The sequence below is a fragment of the Aristolochia californica genome, unplaced genomic scaffold (genome assembly GCF_029961685.1).
Source record: "Aristolochia californica isolate CCGP_79_NKW_82.1479 unplaced genomic scaffold, dmAriCali1.0.hap1 SCAF_4, whole genome shotgun sequence".
NCBI lineage: Eukaryota > Viridiplantae > Streptophyta > Magnoliopsida > Piperales > Aristolochiaceae > Aristolochia > Aristolochia californica.
In genome coordinates this window covers 30,172,263-30,194,167 of record NW_027182103.1, presented here as the reverse complement: position 1 = coordinate 30,194,167, position 21,905 = coordinate 30,172,263, and positions in this window count along the sequence as shown.

Sequence of the window (21,905 nt, the reverse complement as noted above, 5' to 3'; positions counted from 1 at the left end):
AAGCAGTAAAAATGTAAGTAAAGAAAATTTATTCACACACCACAAATGATCACAAGAGTTTTGTTATCCAAGTTTGGGAAATTCCACTAGTTCAACCCAAATAGCTTTGAATTTTATAAGAAAGAGATTTTTCTACACATGTTTTAAAAAATGGATACACATGCTTGAAACATGTTAAAGATGCAAATGACCTATGGATCCAAACCTTTTAAAGAGAATAAAATTAAATTCCGAAGTGAACGTGCGGTGGGATATTTACCCGTGTCAAACAAGCAAATATTTTGCCCATTTACAAAAAGCTGACATTGCGATTATAGATGATTGTAAAGTGATATATCATGCGTAATGGGCTATATTTTGTTAGGACTAACTTATGGATTGGGAGTCAACACATAGTTAAAAATCCCCCGCCTCCCCCTTTTCCCGATGATAGTAGAACTAGATATATAAAAACTAAAAAGAGTTTACAATCCCTAAAAATTACAGACATTGTTTGGAATTATCTCTCTCTACATTTGTGCATTGTGCATTTATATTTTATATGTATTCTTTTTTCTTAAATCAAAACTTGAGTTTTCACTTTCCCTTAATCTCGTAAACAAAAAAAGTAGTAAAAGTCAAAAAGATCACGACAAAATGAAAATTTTAGAGTTTATGTATGGAAAGAATTTAAGAAATAACAAATGTAAGTAAATAAAATTTATTCACACACCACAAATGAACACAAAATTTTTGTTATCCAAGTTTGGGAAATTCCACTAGTTCAACCCTTATAGCTCGAAATTTTATAAGAAAGGTATTTTTCAACACTTGTTTTAAAAAATGGATATGAATGCTTGAAACATGTTAAAGATTCAAATGACCTATGATTCCAAAGCTTTTAAAGAGAATAATATTAAATTCGAAAGTGAACATGCGGTGGGAAATTTACTTGACTCATTCAAACCATTATTTTGCCCAATTACAAAAAGCTGACCTAACGATCATAGATGAATGTAAAGTGATTTATCATGCGTAACGGGCTATATTTTTTTAACAAATGACTTATGGATTGGGAGTCAACACTCAGTTAAAAATCCCTGCCTCCCCCTTTTCCCAACGATTGCTGAACCTGATATATAGAAACTTAATAGAGTTTCATTCCCTAAAATTTACAGACACTCTTTGGAATTACCTCTCTCTAAATTTGTGCATTGTGCATTTCCATTTTAGATATATACATTTTTCATAAATCAAAACTTGAGTTTTCACTTGCGCTTCACCTCATACACAAAAAAAAGACATAAAAGGCAAGTAGATCATAACAAAATGAAAATTTTAGAGTTTATGTGTGGAAAGAATATAAAGCAATAAAAAATGTAAGTAAAGAAAATTTATTCATACACACAAATGAACACAAAAGTTTTGTTATCCAAGTTTGGGAAATTCCACTAGTTCAACCCTAATAGCTCGGAATTTATAGGAAAGAGATTTTTCTACACATGTTTTAAAAAATGGATATGCATGCTTGAAACATGTTAAAGAATAAAATGACCTATGGATCCAAACCTTTTAAAGAGAAGAACATTAAATTCCCAACTGAACGAGCGAAGGGATATTTACCCGAGTCAAACAAGCCATTCTTTTGCCCATTTACAAAAAGCTAACCTAACGTTCATAGATGATTGTAATGTGATTTACCCTGCGTAACGGGCTACATATTTGGAAGGAATGACTTATGGATTGGGAGTCAACACTCAGTTAAAAATCCCCCAACGATTACAGAACCTAATATATTAAAAACTTAAAAGAGTTTAAAATGCCTAAAAATTATAGACACTTTCTGAATTATCTTTCTCTACATTTTGGCATTGTGCATTTCCATTTTAGATGTATACTTTTTTCTTAAATCGATTCTTGAGTTTTCACTTTCCCTTCACCTCGTAAACAAAAAAAAGAGATAAAAGGCAAATAGATCCAAACAAAATGAAAATTTCAGAGTTTATGTATGGAAAGAATTTCAAGCAATAACAAATGTAAGTAAAAAATATTTATTCACACACCACAATTGAACACAAAAGTTTTGTTACCCAAGTTTGGGAAATTCCACTAGTTCGACCCTAATAACTCGAAATTTTAAAAGAAATTTTTTTTACTACGCATGTTTTAAAAAATGGATATGCATGCTTGAAACATGTTAAAGACGCAAATGACCTATGGATCCATACCTTTTAAAGAGAATAACATTAAATTTCCAAGTAAATGTGAGGTGGGATATTTACCTAAGTCAAACAAGCCTTTATTTTGCCAATTTTCATAAAGCTGACCTAACGAACATAGATGATTGGAAAGTGATTTATCATGCGTAATGAGCTATATTTTTGGTTGGAGTGACTTATGGATTGGGAGTCAACACTCAGTTAAAAAACCCCTGCCTCCCCCTTTTCTCGACGATCGCTGAACCTGATATATAAATACTAAAAATACTTTAAAATCCCTAAAAATTCCAAAACACTTTTCAGAATTATCTCTCCCTACATTCGTGAATTGAGCATTTCCATTTTAGATGTATACTTTTTTCTTAAATCAAAAATTGAGTTTTCACTTTCCCTTCATCACGTAAACAAAAAAAGAGATTAAAGGCAAATAGATCTCAACAAAATGTAAATTTTAGAGTTAATGTATGTAAAGAATTTAAAGCAGTAACAAATGTATGAAAAGAAAATTTATTCACACACCCAAATGAACACAAAAGTTTTGTTATCCAAGTTTAGGAAATTCCATTAGTTCAACCCGAATAGCTCGAAATTTTATAAGAAATAGATTTTTGTACACATGTTCTAAAAATGGATATGCATTCTTGAAACATGTTAAAGATGCAAATGACGTATGGATCCAAACATTTTAAAGAGAATAACATTAAAATCCCAAGTGAACGTGCGGTGGGATATTTACCTGAGTCAAACAATCCATTATTTTGATCATTTACAAAAAACTGACCTTGCGATCATATATGATTGTAAAGTGATATATGATGCGTAACGGGCTATATTTATGGTAGGAATGATTTATGGATTGGGAGTCAACACACAGTTAAAAATCCCTCGCCTCCCCCTTTTCCAGATGATTGTAGAACCTGATATATAAAAACTAAAAAGAGTTTACAATCACCAAAATTTACAGACATTGTTTGGAATTATCTCTCTCTAAATTTTTGCATTGTGCATTTATATTTTAGGTGTATACTTTTTCTTAAATCAAAACTTGAGTTTTCGCTTTCCCTTAATCTCGTAAAAAAAATAATAAAAGGCAAAAAGGTCACGACAAAATGAAAATTTTAGAGTTTATGTATAGAAAGCATTTATAGAAATAAAAAATGTAAGTAAAGAAAATTTATTCACACACCACAAATGAACACAAAAAGTTTGCTATCCAAGTTTGGTAAATTCCACTAGTTCAACCCTAATAGCTCGAAATTTTATGAGAAAGGTATTTTTCAACACATGTTTTAAAAAATGGATATGAATGCTTGAAACTTGTTCAAGATGCAAATGACCTATGATTCCAAACCATTTAAAGAGAATAATATTAAATTCCCAAGTGAACGTGCGGTGGGAAATTTACTCGACTCAAACATACCATTATTTTGCCTATTTACAAAAAGCTGACCTAACGATCATAGATGATTGTAAAGTGATTTATCATGCGTAACGGGCTATATTTTTTGTAAGGAATGACTAATGGATTGGGAGTCAACACTAAGATAAAAATCCCACCCCCCCCCCCCCCCCCCCCTCCCACTTTTCCCCACGATTGCTGAACCTAATATATAAAAACTAAAAAGAGTTTACAATCCCTAAAAATTACAAACACTATTTGGAATTATCTCCCTCTACATTTGTGCATTGTGCATTTCTATTTTAGATGTCTACTTTTTTCTTAAATAAAAAGTTGAGCTTTCACTTTCCCTTAATCTCGTAAACAAAAAAAGAGATAACAAGCAAATAGATCACAATAAAATGAAAATTGCATAAACTTTTTTGAATGATCTCTCTCTTCATTTTTGCATTGAGCATTTCCATTTTTTATGTATACTTTTTTCGTCAATCAAAACTTGAGTTTTCACTTTCCCTTCATCTCGTAAAAAAAAAGAGAGATAAAAGGCAAATAGATCACAACAAAATGAAATATTTAGAGTTTATGTATGGAAAGAATATAAAACAATAACAAATGCAAATACAGAAAATTTATTCACACACCACAAATGAACAGAAAAGTTTTGTTATCCAAGTTTGGGAAATTCCACTAGTTCAACCGTAATTGCTCTGAATTTTATAAGGAAGAGACTATTCAACACATGTTTTAAAAAATGGGTATGCATGCTTTAAACATGTTAAAGATGCAAATGACCTATGGATCCAAACCTTTTAAAGAGAATAACTTTAATTTTCCAAGTGAACGTGCGGTAGGATATTTACCCGAGTCAAACAAGTCATTATTTTGCCCATTTACAAAAAGCTAACCTAGAGATCATAGATGAGTGTAAAGTGCTTTATCATGTGTAGCGGGCTATATTTTTGTAAGGAATGACTTATGGATTGGGAGCCAACCCTCAGTTAAAAATCCCCCGCCTCCCCCTTTTCCCGACGATTGTAGAACCTGTTATATAAAAACTAAAAAGAGTTTACAATCCTAAAAAATTTCATACACTTTGTGGAATTATCTCTCTCTACATTTGTACATTTTACAGTTCCATTTTAGATGTATACTTTTTTCTTAAATCAAAACTTGAGCTTTCACTTTCCCTTCATCTCGTAAACAAAAAAAGATATAAAAGGCAAATAAATCACAACAAAATGAAAATTTTAGAGCTTATGAATAGAAGGAATTTAACGCAATGAAAAATGTAAGTAAAGAAAGTTTCTTCAAACATGACAAATGAACACAAAAGTTTTGTTATCCAAGTTAGGGAGATTCCACTACTTCAACCATAATAGCTCGGAATTTTATAAGAAAGAGATTTTTCTACACATGTTTTAAAAATTAGATATGCATGCTTGAAACATGTTAAAGATTCAAATGACCTATGGATCCAAACCTTTAAAAGAGAATAATATAAAATTCCAAAGAAAACGTGTGATGGGATTTTTACGAGAGTGAAACAAGCCGTTACATTGCCCATTTATAAAAAATTGACCCTATCAATCATAGATGTTTGTAAAGTGATTTATCATGCGTAATAGGGTATATTTTTGTGAGGAATGACTAATGGATTGGGAGTCAACACTCAGTTAAAAATCCCCCACCTCCCCCTATTCCCGATGATTGCAGAACCAGATATATAAAAACTAAAAAGAGTTTACAATCCCTAAAAATTACAGAATCTTTTTGGAATGATCTCTCTCTACATTTGTGCATTGTGCATTTACATTTCAGATGTATTCTTTTTTCTTAAATCAAAACTTGAGTTTTTACAATCCCTTAATCTCGTAAACAAAAAAAGACATCAAAGGCAAATAGATCACCACAAAATGAAAATTTAGAAGTTTATGTTCGGAAAGAATTTAAGGTTATAATGAAAGTAAGTAAAGAAAATTTATTCACACACCAGAAATGAACACAAAAGTTTTGTTATCCTAGTTTGGGAAATTCCACTAGTTCAACCATAATAGCTCGGAATTTTATAAGAACGAGATTTTTCTACACATGTTTTAAAAAATGGATATGCATGCTTGAAACATGTTAAAGATACAAATGACCTATGGATCTAAACCTTTTAAAGAGAATAACATTAACTTCCCAAGTGAACGTGCAGTGGGATATTTACCCGAGTCAAACAAGCAATTATTTTCCCATTTACAAATAGTGACCTAACGATCATAGATGATTGTAAAGTGATTTATCATGCGTAACGGGATATATTTTTTTAAGGAATGACTTATGGATTGGGAGTCAACACTCAGTTAAAAATTCCCCGCCTCCAAATTTTCTTGACTTTTGGAGAATCTGATATATAAAAACTAAAAAGAGTTTACAATCCCTAAAAATTATAGACACTTTTTGGAATTATTGCTCTCTACATTTGTGCATTGCGCATTTCCATTTTAGATGTATATTTTTTTCTTAAATCAACACTTCAGTTTCTACTTTCCCTTCATCTCGTAAACAAAAAAAGAGATAAAGGGAAAATAGATCACAACAAAATAAAAATTTTCCGGTTTATGTATGGAAAGAATTTAAAGCAATAACAAATGTAAGTAAAGAAAATTTATTCACACTCCAAAAATGAACACAAAAGTTTTGTTATCAAAGTTTGGGAAATTCCACTAGTTCAACCCTAATAGCTCGGAATTTTATAAGAAAAAGATTTTCCTACACATGTTTTAAAAAATGGATATGCATGTTTGAAACATGTTAAATATGCAAATGACCTATGGATCCAAACCTTTTAAAGAGAATAACATTAAATTCCCAAGTGAACATGCGGTGGGATATTTACCTGAGTCAAACAAGCCATTATTTTGCCCATTTGCAAAAAGCTGACCTACCATCATGGATGATTGCAAAGTGATTTATAATGCGTAATGGGCTATATTTTTGTAAGGAATGACTTATGGATTGGGAGTCAACACTCAGTTAAAAATCCCCTACCTCCCCCTTTTCCTGACGATTGCAGAACCTGATATATAAAAAAACTTAAAAGAGTTTACAATTTCTAAAAATTACACACACTTTTAGGAATTATCTCTCTCTACATTTGTGCATTGTGCATTTCCATTTTAGATGTATACTTTTTACTTAAATCAAAATTTGAGTTTTCACTTTCCCTTCATCTCGAAAACAAAAAAAGAGATAAAAGGCAAATAGCTCACAAAAAAATGAAAATTTTAGAGTTTATGTATGGAAAGAATTTAAAGCCAAAACAAATGTACGTAAATAAAATTTATTCACACACAATGAATGAACACAAAAGTTTTGTTATCCAAGTTTGGAAATTTTCACTAGTTCCACTCTGATAGCTCGGAATTTTATATGAAAGAGTACACATGTTTTAAAAAATGGATATGCATGCTTGAAACATGTTAAAGATGCAACTTTCCTATGGATCCAAACTTTTTAAAGAGAATAACATTAAATTCCCTAGTGTACATGTGGTCGGATATTTACCTGAGTCAAACCAGCCATTATTTTGCCCATTTACAAAACGCAGACACTACGATCATAGAGGAGTGTAAAGTGATTTATCATGCATAGCGGGCTATATTTTTGTAAGGAATGACTTATGGATTGAGAGTCAACACTCAGTCAAAAATCCCCGCCTCCCCCCTTTTCCTGACGATTGCAGAACCTCATATATAACAACTAAAAAGAGTTTACAATCCCTAAAAATTAAAAACACTTTTTGGAATTATCTCTCTCTACATTTGTGCATTGTGTGTTTCCATTTTAGATGTATACTTTTTTCTTAAATAAAAACTAGATTATTCACCTTCCCTTCATCTCGTAAACAAAAAAAAGATATAAAAGGCTTAGATCATAACAAAATGTAAATTTTAGAGTTTATGTAAGGAAAAAATTTAAAGAAATAAAAACTGTAAGTAAAGAAAATTTATTCACACACCACAAATGAACACAAAAGTTTTGTTATCCAAGTTTTGGAAATTCCACTAGTTCAACCCAAATTGCTCGGAATTTTATACGAAAAAAATTTTTCTACACTTGTTTTACAAAATCGATAACAATGCTTGAAACATGTTAAATATGCAAATGACCTATGGATCCTAACCTTTTAAAGAGAATAACATTAAATTCCCAACTGAACGAGCGAAGGGATATTTACCCGAGTCAAACAAGCCATTCTTTTGCCCATTTACAAAAAGCTAACCTAACGTTCATAGATGATTGTAATGTGATTTACCCTGCGTAACGGGCTACATATTTGGAAGGAATGACTTATGGATTGGGAGTCAACACTCAGTTAAAAATCTCCCAACGATTACAGAACCTAATATATTAAAAACTTAAAAGAGTTTAAAATGCCTAAAAATTATAGACACTTTCTGAATTATCTTTCTCTACATTTTGGCATTGTGCATTTCCATTTTAGATGTATACTTTTTTCTTAAATCGATTCTTGAGTTTTCACTTTCCCTTCACCTCGTAAACAAAAAAAAGAGATAAAAGGCAAATAGATCCAAACAAAATGAAAATTTTAGAGTTTATGTATGGAAAGAATTTCAAGCAATAACAAATGTAAGTAAAAAATATTTATTCACACACCACAATTGAACACAAAATTTTTGTTACCCAAGTTTGGGAAATTCCACTAGTTCGACCCTAATAACTCGGAATTTTAAAAGAAATTTTTTTTACTACGCATGTTTTAAAAAATGGATATGTATGCTTGAAACATGTTAAAGATGCAAATGACCTATGGATCCATACCTTTTAAAGAGAATAACATTAAATTTCCAAGTAAATGTGAGGTGGGATATTTACCTAAGTCAAACAAGCCTTTATTTTGCCAATTTTCATAAAGCTGACCTAACGATCATAGATGATTGGAAAGTGATTTATCATGCGTAATGAGCTATATTTTTGGTTGGAGTGACTTATGGATTGGGAGTCAACACTCAGTTAAAAAACCCCTGCCTCCCCCTTTTCTCGACGATCGCTAAACCTGATATATAAATACTAAAAATACTTTAAAATCCCTAAAAATTCCAAAACACTTTTTAGAATTATCTCTCCCTACATTCATGAATTGAGCATTTCCATTTTAGATGTATACTTTTTTCTTAAATCAAAAATTGACTTTTCACTTTCCCTTCATCACGTAAACAAAAAAAGAGATTAAAGGCAAAAAGATCTCAACAAAATGTAAATTTTAGAGTTAATGTATGTAAAGAATTTAAAGCAGTAACAAATGTATGAAAAGAAAATTTATTCACACACCCCAAATGAACACAAAAGTTTGTTATCCAAGTTTAGGAAATTCCATTAGTTCAACCCGAATAGCTCGAAATTTTATAAGAAATAGATTTTTGTACACATGTTCTAAAAATGGATATGCATTCTTGAAACATGTTAAAGATGCAAATGACGTATGGATCCAAACATTTTAAAGAGAATAACATTAAAATCCCAAGTGAACGTGCGGTGGGATATTTACCTGAGTCAAACAATCCATTATTTTGATCATTTACAAAAAACTGACCTTGCGATCATATATGATTGTAAAGTGATATATGATGCGTAACGGGCTATATTTTTGGTAGGAATGATTTATGGATTGGGAGTCAACACACAGTTAAAAATCCCTCGCCTCCCCCTTTTCCAGATGATTGTAGAACCTGATAAATAAAAACTAAAAAGAGTTTACAATCACCAAAATTTACAGACATTGTTTGGAATTATCTCTCTCTAAATTTTTTCATTGTGCATTTATATTTTAGGTGTATACTTTTTCTTAAATCAAAACTTGAGTTTTCACTTTCCCTTAATCTCGTAAAAAAAATAATAAAAGGCAAAAAGGTCACGACAAAATGAAAATTTTAGAGTTTATATATAGAAAGAATTTATAGAAATAAAAAATGTAAGTAAAGAAAATTTATTCACACACCACAAATGAACACAAAAAGTTTGCTATCCAAGTTTGGTAAATTCCACTAGTTCAACCCTAATAGCTCGGAATTTTATGAGAAAGGTATTTTTCAACACATGTTTTAAAAAATGGATATGAATGCTTGAAACTTGTTCAAGATGTAAATGACCAAAGATTCCAAACCATTTAAAGAGAATAATATTAAATTCCCAAGTGAACGTGCGGTGGGAAATTTACTCGACTCAAACATACCATTATTTTGCCCATTTACAAAAAGCTGACCTAACGATCATAGATGATTGTAAAGTGATTTATCATGCGTAACGGGCTATATTTTTTGTAAGGAATGACTAATGGATTGGGAGTCAACACTAAGATAAAAATCCCCCCCCCCCCCCCCCCCCCCCCCCCCCCCTCCCACTTTTCCCCACAATTGCTGAACCTGATATATAAAAACTAAAAAGAGTTTACAATCCCTAAAAATTACAAACACTATTTGGAATTATCTCCCTCTACATTTGTGCATTGTGCATTTCTATTTTAGATGTCTACTTTTTTCTTAAATAAAAAGTTGAGCTTTCACTTTCCCTTAATCTCGTAAACAAAAAAAGAGATAACAAGCAAATAGATCACAATAAAATGAAAATTGCATAAACTTTTTTGAATGATCTCTCTCTTCATTTTTGCATTGAGCATTTCCATTTTTTATGTATACTTTTTTCGTCAATCAAAACTTGAGTTTTCACTTTCCCTTCATCTCGTAAAAAAAAAGAGAGATAAAAGGCAAATAGATCACAACAAAATGAAATATTTAGAGTTTATGTATGGAAAGAATATAAAACAATAAAAAATGCAAATAAAGAAAATTTATTCACACACCACAAATGAACAGAAAAGTTTTGTTATCCAAGTTTGGGAAATTCCACTAGTTCAACCGTAATTGCTCTGAATTTTATAAGGAAGAGATTTTTCAACACATGTTTTAAAAAATGGGTATGCATGCTTTAAACATGTTAAAGATGCAAATGACCTATGGATCCAAACCTTTTAAAGAGAATAACTTTAATTTTCCAAGTGAACGTGCGGTAGGATATTTACCCGAGTCAAACAAGTCATTATTTTGCCCATTTACAAAAAGCTAACCTAGAGATCATAGATGAGTGTAAAGTGCTTTATCATGTGTAGCAGGCTATATTTTTTTAAGGAATGACTTATGGATTGGGAGCCAACCCTCAGTTAAAAATCCCCCGCCTCCCCCTTTTCCCGATGATTGTAGAACCTGTTATATAAAAACTAAAAAGAGTTTACAATCCTAAAAAATTTCATACGCTTTGTGGAATTATCTCTCTCTACATTTGTACATTTTACATTTCCATTTTAGATGTATACTTTTTTCATAAATCAAAACTTGAGCTTTCACTTTCCCTTCATCTCGTAAACAAAAAAAGATATAAAAGGCAAATAAATCACAACAAAATGAAAATTTTAGAGCTTATGAATAGAAGGAATTTAACGCAATGAAAAATGTAAGTAAAGAAAGTTTCTTCAAACATGACAAATGAACACAAAATTTTGGTTATCCAAGTTAGGGAGATTCCACTACTTCAACCCAAATAGCTCGGAATTTTATAAGAAAGAGATTTTTCTACACATGTTTTAAAAATTAGATATGCATGCTTGAAACATGTTAAAGATTCAAATAACCTATGGATCCAAACCTTTAAAAGAGAATAACATAAAATTCCAAAGTGAACGTGTGATGGGATTTTTACGAGAGTGAAACAAGCCGTTACATTGCCCATTTATAAAAAATTGACCCTATCAATCATAGATGTTTGTAAAGTGATTTATCATGCGTAATAGGGTATATTTTTGTGAGGAATGACTAATGGATTGGGAGTCAACACTCAGTTAAAAATCCCCCACCTCCCCCTATTCCCGATGATTGCAGAACCAAATATATAAAAACTAAAAAGAGTTTACAATCCCTAAAAATTACAGAATCTTTTTGGAATGATCTCTCTCTACATTTGTGCATTGTGCATTTACATTTCAGATGTATTCTTTTTTCTTAAATCAAAACTTGAGTTTTTACAATCCCTTAATCTCGTAAACAAAAAAAGACATCAAAGGCAAATAGATCACCACAAAATGAAAATTTAGAAGTTTATGTTCGGAAAGAATTTAAGGTTATAATGAAAGTAAGTAAAGAAAATTTATTCACACACCAGAAATGAACACAAAAGTTTTGTTATCCTAGTTTGGGAAATTCCACTAGTTCAACCATAATAGCTCGGAATTTTATAAGAACGAGATTTTTCTACACATGTTTTAAAAAATGGATATGCATGCTTGAAACATGTTAAAGATACAAATGACCTATGGATCTAAACCTTTTAAAGAGAATAACATTAACTTCCCAAGTGAACGTGCAGTGGGATATTTACCCGAGTCAAACAAGCAATTATTTTCCCATTTATGAATAGTGACCTAACGATCATAGATGATTGTAAAGTGATTTATCATGCGTAACGGGATATATTTTTTTAAGGAATGACTTATGGATTGGGAGTCAACACTCAGTTAAAAATTCCCCGCCTCCAACTTTTCTTGACTTTTGGAGAATCTGATATATAAAAACTAAAAAGAGTTTACAATCCCTAAAAATTATAGACACTTTTTGGAATTATTGCTCTCTACTTTTGTGCATTGCGCATTTCCATTTTAGATGTATATTTTTTTCTTAAATCAAAACTTAAGTTTCTACTTTCCCTTCATCTCGTAAACAAAAAAAGAGATAAAGGGAAAATAGATCGCAACAAAATAAAAAATTTCCGGTTTATGTATGGAAAGAATTTAAAGCAATAACAAATGTAAGTAAAGAAAATTTATTCACACTCCAAAAATGAACACAAAAGTTTTGTTATCAAAGTTTGGGAAATTCCACTAGTTCAACCCTAATAGCTCGGAATTTTATAAGAAAAAGATTTTCCTACACAAGTTTTAAAAAATGGATATGCATGTTTGAAACATGTTAAATATGCAAATGACCTATGGATCCAAACCTTTTAAAGAGAATAACATTAAATTCCCAAGTGAACATGCGATGGGATATTTACCTGAGTCAAACAAGCCATTATTTTGCCCATTTGCAAAAATCTGACCTAACCATCATGGATGATTGCAAAGTGATTTATAATGCGTAATGGGCTATATTTTTGTAAGTAATGACTTATGGATTGGGAGTCAACACTCAGTTAAAAATCCCCTACCTCCCCCTTTTCCTGACGATTGCAGAACCTGATATATAAAAAAACTTAAAAGAGTTTACAATTTCTAAAAATTACACACACTTTTAGGAATTATCTCTCTCTACATTTGTGCATTGTGCATTTCCATTTTAGATGTATACTTTTTACTTAAATCAAAATTTGAGTTTTCACTTTCCCTTCATCTCGAAAACAAAAAAAGAGATAAAAGGCAAATAGCTCACAGCAAAATGAAAATTTTAGAGTTTATGTATGGAAAGAATTTAAAGCCAAAACAAATGTACGTAAATAAAATTTATTCACACACAATGAATGAACACAAAAGTTTTGTTATCCAAGTTTGGAAATTTTCACTAGTTCCACTCTGATAGCTCGGAATTTTATATGAAAGAGTACACATGTTTTAAAAAATGGATATGCATGCTTGAAACATGTTAAAGATGCAAATTTCCTATGGATCCAAACTTTTTAAAGAGAATAACATTAAATTCCCTAGTGTACATGTGGTCGGATATTTACCTGAGTCAAACCAGCCATTATTTTGCCCATTTACAAAACGCAGACACTACGATCATAGAGGAGTGTAAAGTGATTTATCATGCATAGCGGGCTATATTTTTGTAAGGAATGACTTATGGATTGAGAGTCAACACTCAGTCAAAAAACCCCGCCTCCCCCCTTTTCCTGACGATTGCAGAACCTCATATATAACAACTAAAAAGAGGTTACAATCCCTAAAAATTAAAAACACTTTTTCGAATTATCTCTCTCTACATTTGTGCATTGTGTGTTTCCATTTTAGATGTATACTTTTTTCTTAAATAAAAACTTGAGTATTCACCTTCCCTTCATCTCGTAAACAAAAAAAAGATATAAAAGGCTTAGATCATAACAAAATGTAAATTTAAGAGTTTATGTAAGGAAAAAATTTAAAGAAATAAAAAATGTAAGTAAAGAAAATTTATTCACACACCACAAATGAACACAAAAGTTTTGTTATCCAAGTTTTGGAAATTCCACTAGTTACCCAAATTGCTCGGAATTTTATACGAAAATTTTTTTTCTACACATGTTTTACAAAATCGATAACAATGCTTGAAACATGTTAAATATGCAAATGACCTATGGATCCAAACCTTTTAAAGAGAATAACATTAAATTCCCAAGTGAACGAGCGAAGGGATATTTACCCGAGTCAAACAAGCCATTCTTTTGCCCATTTACAAAAAGCTGACCTAACGATCATAGATGATTGCAAAGTGATTTATCATGTGTAACGGGCCATATTTTAATAAGGAATAACATATGGATGGGATCAACACGCAGTTTAAAATCCCTCACGTCCCTTTTTTCCCGTCGATTGCAGAACCTGGTATATAAAAAATAAACAAAGTTTACAATCCATGAAATTACAGACACTTTTTTGAATTATCTCTCTCTACATTTGTGGATTTTGCATTTCCATTTTAAATATATACTTTTTTCTTAAATCAAAACTTGAGTTTTTACTTTCCCTTCATCTCGTAAACAAAAAAAAGATAAAAGGCAAATAGATCACAACAAAATGAAAATTTTAGAGTTTATGTGAGGAAAGAATTTAAAGCAATAAAAAATGTATGTAAAGAAAATTAATTCACACACCACAAATGAGCACAAAAGTTTTGTGATGCAAATTTGGGAAATTCCACTAGTTCAACCCAAATAGCTCAAAATTTTATAAAAAAAAGATTTTTCTACACAAGTTTTATAAAATGGATATGCATGCTTGAAACATGTTAAAGATGCACATAACCTATATATCCGAACCTTTTAAAGAGAATAACGTAAAATTCCCAAGTGAACGTGCGGTGGAATATTTTTCCAAGTCAAAAAAGCCATTATTTTGCCCAATTACAAAAACCTAACCTAATGATCATAGATGAGTGTAAAGTGATTTATCATACGTAGCGGCCTATATTTTTGTAAGGAATGACTTATGGATTGGGTGTCAACACTCTGTTCAAAATCCCACGCCTCCCCCTTTTCCCGACGATTGTAGAACCGGATATATAAAAACAAAAAAGAGTTTACAATCCCTAAAAATTAGAGACACTTTCTGGAATTAGCTCTCTCTACATTTGTGCATTGTGCATTTCCTTTTTAGATGTATACTTTTTTCTTAAATCAAAACTTGATTTTTCACTTCTTCTTCATCTCGTAAACAAAAAAAGATATTAAAGGCAAATAGATCACAACAAACTGAAATTTTTAGAGTTTATGTACGGAAAGAATGAAAAGCAATAAAAAATGTAAGTAAAGAAATTTTTTTCATACACCACAAATGAACACAAAAGTTTTGTTATCCTAGTATTGGAAATTCCTCTAGTTCATCCCTAACAGCTCGGAATTTTATGAGAAAGAGATTTTTCTACACATGTTTTAAAAAATGGATATGCATGCTTGAAACATGTTAAAGTTGCAAATGACCTATGGATCCAAACCTTTTAAAGAGAATAACATTAAATTTCCAAGTGAACATGCGGTGGGATATTTACTCGAGTCAAACAAGCCATTATTTTTCCCATTTACAAAAAGTTGACCTAGCAATCATAGATGATTGTAAAGTGATTTATAATGCGTAACGGGCTATAATTTTGTAATGAATGACTTATGGATTAGGAGTCAACACTCAATTAAAAATCCCCCGCCTCCCCCTTTTCCCGACAATTGCAGAACCTCATACATAAAAACTAAAAAGACCTTACAATCCGTAAAAATTACAGACACTTTTTGGAATTATCTCTCTCTACTTTTGTGCATTGGGCATATCCATTGTAGATGTATACTTTTTTCTTAAATCAAAACTTGAGTTTTCACTTTCCTTTCATCTCGTAAACCCAAAAAGAGGTAAAAGGCAAATAGATCCCAACAAAATGAAATTTATTGAGTTTATGTTTGGAAAGAATTTAAAGCAATAACAAATGTAAGTAAATAAAATTTATTCACACACCACAAATGAACACAAAAGTTTTGTTATCCAAGTTTGGGAAATTCCACAAGTTCAACCCTAATTGCTCGGAATTGTTAAAGAAAGAGATTTTCCTATGCATGTTTTAAAAAATGGATATGCATGCTTGAAACATGTTAAAGATGCAAATGACCTATGGATCCAAACCTTTTAATAAGAATAACATTAAATTCCTGAGACAAACAAACCATTATTTTGCCCATTTACAAAATGATGACCTAACGATCATAGATGATTGTAAAGTGATTTATCTTACGTAACGGGCTATATTTTGGTAAGGAATGACTTATGGATTAGGAGTCAACTGTCAGTTAAAAATCCCCGCCTCCCCCATTTCCCAACTATTTCAGAACCTGATAAATAAAAAATAAAAAGAGTTTAACATCCCTCAAAATTACCGACACTTGTTTGAATTATCTCTCTCTACATTTGTACATTGTGCATTTCCATTTTAGATGTATAATTTTTTCTTAAATCAAAACTTGAGTTTTCATTTTCCTTTCATCACGTAAACAAAAAAAGAGATAAAAGGCAAATAGATAAAAAAAAAATGAAAATTTTTGAGTTTATGTGTGGAAAGAATTTAAAGCAACAAAAAATGTATGTAAAGAAAATTTACAAGTTTTGTAATGCAAGTTTGGGAAATTCCACTAGTTCAACCCTAATAGCTCAGAATATTATCAAAAAGAGATTTTCCTAGACATGTTTTAAAAATTGGATATGCATGCTTGAAACAAGTTAAAGATGCACATGACTTATGGGTCCAAACCTTTTAAATAGAATTACATTAAATTCCCAAGTGAACGTGTGTTGGGATATTTACCTGAGTTAAACAAGCCATTATTTTGCCCATTTACAAAAAGCTAACCTAATGATTATAGATGAGTGTAAAGTGATTTATCATGTGTAGCGGGCTATATTTTTGTAAGTAATGACTTTTGTATTTGGAGTCAACACTCAGTTAAAAATCCCTCGATCCACCTTTCCCTGTCGATTGTAGAACCTCATATATAAAAACCAAAAAGTCTTTACAATTTCTAAAAATTACAGAAACGTTTTTGAATTATCTCTCTCTACATTTGTGTATTGTGCTATTCCATTTTAGATGTATACTTTTTTCTTAAATCAAAACTTGACGTTTCACTTTCCCTTCTTCCCGTAAAAAAAAAGAGATAAAAGGCAAATAGATCCCAACAAAATGAAAATATTAGAGTTAATGTGTGGAAAGAATTTGAAGAAATAAAAAACGTAAGTAAAGAAATTTTATTCACACACCACAAATGAACACAAAATTTTTGTAATCCATGTTTGGGAAATTCCACTAGTTCAACCTTAATATCTCGAAATTTTCTAATAAGCAGATTTTTCTACACATTTTTTAAAAAATGGATATGCTTGAAACATATTAAAGTTAAAAATGACCTATGGATCCTAACCTTTTAAAAACAATAGCATTAAATTCCCAAGTGAACGTGCGGTGGGATATTTATGTGAGTCAATCAAGCCATTATTTTGCCCATTTACAAAAAGTTGACCTATCGATCATTGATGACTATAAAATGATTTATAATGCGTAACGGGCTATATTTTTGTCAGAAATGACTTATGGATTTAGAGTCAACACTCAGTTAAAAATCCCCCGCCTCCCCCTTTTCCCGACGATTGCAGAACCTGATATATCAAAACTAAAAACAGTTTACAATCCATAAAAATTACAGACACTGTTTGGAATTATCTCTCTCTACATTTGTGCACTGTGCATTTCCATTTTAGACGTATACTTTTTTTCTTAAATCAAAACTTGCGTTTTACGTTTCCCTTCATCTCGTAAATAGAAAAAGAGATAAAAGGCAAATAGATCACAACACAATGAAAATTATAGAGTTTTGTATGGAAAGAATTTACAGCAAAAAAAAATGTAAGTAAACAAAATTTTTCATATACCAAATGAAAACAAAATTTTTTTATCCAAGTTGGGGAAATTCCACTAGTTCAACCCTAATAGCACGGAATTTTATAAGAAAGAGACTTTTCTACACATGTTTTAAAAAGTGGATATGCATGCCTGAAACATGTTAAAGATGCAAATGACCTATGGATCCAAACCTGTTAAAGAGAATAACATTAAATACCCAAGTGAACATGTGGTGAGATATTTACCCGAGTCAAACAAGCCATTATTTTGCCCAGTTACAAAAAGCTTACCTAACGAGCATAGATGAGTGTAAAGTGATTTATCATGTGTAATGGGCTATATTTTTTTAAGGAATAAATTGATGGATTGGGAGTCAACACTCAGTTAAAAATCCCCCGCCTCCCCCTTTTCCTGACGATTGCAGAACCGGACTTATAAAAACTAAAAACAGTTTACAATCCCTAAAAATTACAGACATTGTTTGGAATTATCTCTATCTACATTTGTGCACTGTGGATTTTCATTTTAGATGTATACTTTTTTCTTAAATAAAAACTTGAGTTTTCACTTTCCCTTCATTTCGTTAACAAAAAAAGAGATAAAAGGGAAATAGATGACAACAAAATGAAATTTTTAGAGTTTATATATGGAAAGAATTTAAAGCAATAACAAATGTAAGTAAGGAAAATTTATTCATACCCCACAAATGAACACAAAATTTTTGTTATCCAAGTTTGGGAAATTCCACTATTTCAACCCTAAAGGCTCGGAATTTTCTAAGAAAGAGATTTTTCCACACGTCTTAAAAAACAGATATGCATGCTTGAAACATGTTAAAGATGAAAATGTCCTATGGATCCAAACCTTTTAAAGAGAATAACATTAAATTCCAAAGTGAACGTGCGGTGGGATATTTACCCGAGTCAAACAAGCCATTACTTTGCACATTTACAAAAAGCTGACCTAACGATCATAGATGATTGTAAAGTGATTTATAAAGCGAACAGGCTATACTTTTGTAAGGAATGACTTCAGGTTTGGGAGTCAAAATCCCCACCTCCCCCTTTTCCCGATGATTGTAGAACGTGATATTTAAAAACTAAAAAGATTTTAAAATCCCTAAAAATTATAGACACTTTTTGGAATTATTTCTCTCTACATTTGTGCATTGTGCAATTACATTTTAGATGTCTTCTTTTTTCTTCAATCAAAACTTGAGTTTTCGCTTTCCCGTCTTCTCGCAAACAAAAAAAGAGATAAAAGGCAAATAGATCATACCAAAATGAAAATTTTAGAGTTTGTGTCCGGAAAGAATTTAAAGAAACAAGGAATGTAAGTAAAGAAAATTTATTCACACACCACAAATGAACACAAATGGTTTGTTATCCAAGTTTGGGAAATTCCACTAGTTCAACCCTATTAGCTCGGAATTTTATAAGAAAGAGATTTTTCAACACACGTTTTAAAAATAGATATGCAAGCTTGAAACATGTTAAAGTTGAAAATGTCCTATGGATCCAAACCTTTTAAAGAGAATAACATTAGACTCTCAAGTGAACGTGTGGTGGGATATTTACCCGAGTCAAACAAGCAATTATTTTGCCGATTTACAAAAAGTTGACTTAACGATCATAGATGATTGTAAAGTGATTTACCATGCGTAACGGGCTATATTTTTTTATGGAATGTCTTATGGATTGGGATTCAATACTCAGTTAAAGATCCCCCGCCCCTCCCTTTTCCCGACGATTGGAAAACCAAATATAAAAAAATAAAAAAGAGTTTACAATCCCTTAAAATTATGGACACTTTTTGGAATTATCTCTTTCTACATTTGTGCATTGTGCATTTCCATTTTAGATGTATACTTTTTTCTTAAATCAAAAATTGAGTTTTCACTTTCCCTTCAACTCGTAAACAAAAAAAGAGATAAAAGGCAAATAGATCACTAAAAAATGAAAATTTTAGAGTTTATGTAGGGAAATAATTTAAAGAAAAAACAAATTTAAGTAAAGAAAATTTCTTCACACACCACAAATGAACACAAAAGTTCTTTTATCCAAGTTTGGGAAATTCCACTAGTTCAACCCTAATAGCTTGGAATATTATAAGAAAGAGATTTTTCTACACATGTTTTAAATAAGGGATATGCATGCATGAAACATGTTCAAGATGCAAATGACCTATGGATCCAAACCTTTTAAAGAAAATAACATTAGATTCTCAAGTAAAAGTGCGGTGGCTTATTTTTCCGAGTCAAACAAGCCATTATTTTTCCCATTTACAAAAAGCTGACCTAAAGATCATAGATGATTGTAAAGTGATTTATCATGCGTAACGGGCTATAGTTTTGTAAAGAATGACTTATAGATTGGTAGTCAACACTTACTTAAAAATCCCCCGCATCCCCTTTTTCCCGACGATTGCAAAACTTGATATCTAAAAAAAAAAAAGAGTTTACAATCCCTAAAAATTATATGTACTTTTTAGAATTATCTCTCTCTACATTTGTGCATTGTGCATTTCCATTTTAGATGTACACTTTTTTCTTCTGTCAAAAGTTAAGTTTTCACTTTCCCTTCAACTCGTAAGCAAAAAAAGAGATAAAAGGCAAATAGATCACAAAAAAATGAAAATTATAGAGTTGATGTATGGGAAAAATTTTAAGCAATAACAAATGTAAGTAAATAAAATTTCTGCACACACCAGAAATGAACATAAAAGTTTTGTTATCCAATTTTGGGAAATTCCACTAGTTCAACCCTTATAGCTTGGAATTTTATAAGAAAGATTTTTCTACACATGTTTTAAAAAGTGGATATGCATGCTTGAAACATGTTAAAGATGCAAATGGCCTATGGATCCAAACCTTTTAAAGAGGATAACATTAGATTCTCATATGAACGTGCGATGGGATATTTACCCGAGTCAAGCAATCCATTATTTTGCCCATTTACAAAAAGCTCACCTAACGATCATAGATGATTGTAAAGTGATTTATCATGCATAACGGGCTATATTTTTTTAAGGAATGACATATGGATTGATAGTCAACACTTAGTTAAAAATCCCCCGTCTCCCCCTTTTCCCGACAATTGCAAAACCTTATATGTAAAAACAAAAACGATTTTAAAATCCTTAAAAATTATATACACTTTTATGATTTATCTCTCTCTAAATTTGTGCATTGTGCATTTCCTTTTTAGATATATACTTTTTTCTTAAATCAAAACTTGAGTTTTCACTTTCCCTTCATCCGTAAAACAAACAAGAGATAACAGGCAAATATAGATCACACCAAAATGAAAATTTTAGAGTTTAAGTATGGAAACAATTTAAACCAATTACAAATTTAAGTAAAGAAAATTTATTTTCACATAAAAAATGAACACAAAAGTTTAGTTATCCAAATTTGGGAAATTGCACTAGTTCAACCCTAATAGCTTGAAATTTTATAAGACAGAGATTTTTCTACACTGGTTTTAAAAAATGGATATGCATACTTGAAACAAGTTAAAGATGCAAATGACCTAAGGATCCAAAATTTTTAAAGAGATTAACATTAGATTCTCAAGTGAACATGAAGTGGGATATTTACCCGAGTAAAACAAGCAATTATTTTGCCCATTTAAAAAAAGTTGACCAAACGATCATAGATGATTGTAATGTCATTTATCATGCTTAACGGGCAATATTTTTGCAAGGAATGAATTATGGATTGGGAGTCAACACTCAGGTAAAAATTCGCCGCCTCCCCCTTTTCCCGACGATTGCAAAACCTGATATATAAAAACTAAAAAGAGTTGACAATCCCAAAAAATTACAAATATTTTTTGGAATTATCTCTACATGTGTGCATTGTGCATTTCAATTTTATATGTATACTTTTTTCTTAAATCAAAACTTGACTTTTCACTTTCCCTTCACTTCGTAAACAAGAAAAGAGATAAAAGGGAAAAATAGATCACAACAAAATGAAAATTTTAGAGTTTATGTACGGAAAGAATTTAAAGCAATAACAAATGTAAGTAAATAAAATTTATTCACACATCACGATTGAACACAAAAGTTTTGTTATCCAAGTTTGGGAAATTCCAATAGTTCAACCCTAACTACTTGGAATTTTTTAAG